Genomic DNA, 1730 nt, shown 5'->3' with positions numbered 1-1730 from the left:
GATATACAGATGGCCAACAAACACATGAAAGAATGCTCAACATCACTAATCATTAGAGAAATACAAATCAAAACTACAATGAGGTATCACCTCACACCAGTCAGAATGGCCATCATCAAAAAATCTGCAAACAATAAATGCTGGAGAGGGTGTGAGAAAAGGGAACTCTCTTGCACTGTTCGTGGGAATGTAAATTGATACAGCCACTATGGAGGACAGTATGGAGGTTCCTTAAAAAACTAAAAATAGAGCTACCATATGACTCAGCAATCCCACTACTGGACATATACCCTGAGAAAACCATAATTCAAAAAGAGTCATGTACCACAATGTTCATTGCAGCTCTATTTACAATAGCCAGGACATGGAATCAACCTAAGTGTCCATCGACAGATGAATGGATAAAGAAGATGTGGCACATATATGCAATGGAATATTACTCAGCCATAAAAAGAAATGAAATTGAGTTATTCGTAGTGAGGTGGATGGACCTAGAGTCTGTCATACAGAGTGAAGTAAGTCAGAAAGAGAAAAACAAATACCGTATGCTAACACATATATATGGAATCTAAAAAAAAAAAAAAAAAAAAATGGTCAAGAAGAACCTAGGGGCAGGACAGGAATAAAGACGCAGAAATAGAGAATGGACTTGAGGACATGGAGAGGGGGAAGGGTAAGCTGGGACAAAGTGAGAGAGTGGCATGGACATATATACACTACCAAATGTAAAACTGATAGCTAGTGGGAAGCAGCCACATAGCACAGGGAGATCAGCTTGGTGCTTTGTGACCACCTAGAGGGGTGGGATAGGGCGGATGGGAGGGAGGGAGATACAAGAGGGAAGGGATATGGGAATATATGTATATGTATAGCTGATTCACTTTGTTATACAGCAGAAACTAACACACCATTGTAAAGCAATTATACTTCAATAAAGATGTTTAAAAAAAATCTAAATTTAGAAAACCCATTATAAAAAATAAGTAAATAAATAAACAAACAACCTCAAAATGGATTAAAGACCTAAAGCTAAGGCCTGACACTATAAATCCCTTAGAGGAAAACACAGGCAGAACACCCTTTGACATAAATCGCAGCAAGATCTTTTTTGACCCACCTCCTAGGGTAATGAAAATAAAAACAAAAATAAACAAATGGGACCTAATGAAACTTAAAAGCTTTTGCACAGCAAAGGAAACCATAAACAAGACGAAAAGACAACCCTCAGAGTGGGAGAAAATATTTTCAAATGAATCAACAGACAAGGGATTAACTTCCAAAATATAACAGCTCATGCAGCTCAATATCAAAAAAACAAACAACCCAATCAAAAAATGGGCAGAAGACCTAAATAGACATTTCTCCAATGAGGACATACAAATGGGCAACGAACACGTGAAAAGATGCTCAACATCACTAATTATTAGAGAAATGCAAATCAAAACTACAATGAGATATCACCTCACACCGGTCAGAATGGCCATCATCAAAGAATCTGCAAACAATAAATGCTGGAGAGGGTGTGGAGAAAAGGGAACCCTCTTACACTGTTGGTGGGAATATAAATTGATACAGCCACTATGGAGAACAGTATGGAGGTTATTTAAAATACTAAAAATAGAACTACCATATGACCCAACAATCCCACTCCTGGGCATATATCTGGAGAAAACCATAATTCAAAAAGATACGTGCACCCCAATGTTAATTGCAGCACTATTTACAATAGC

Source organism: Balaenoptera physalus (genome assembly GCF_965194825.1).
Source record: "Balaenoptera physalus genome assembly, chromosome: 10".
Lineage (NCBI taxonomy): Eukaryota > Metazoa > Chordata > Mammalia > Artiodactyla > Balaenopteridae > Balaenoptera > Balaenoptera physalus.
The sequence above is the reverse complement of the archived record's forward strand: the minus strand, read 5'-3'. Positions refer to the sequence as shown.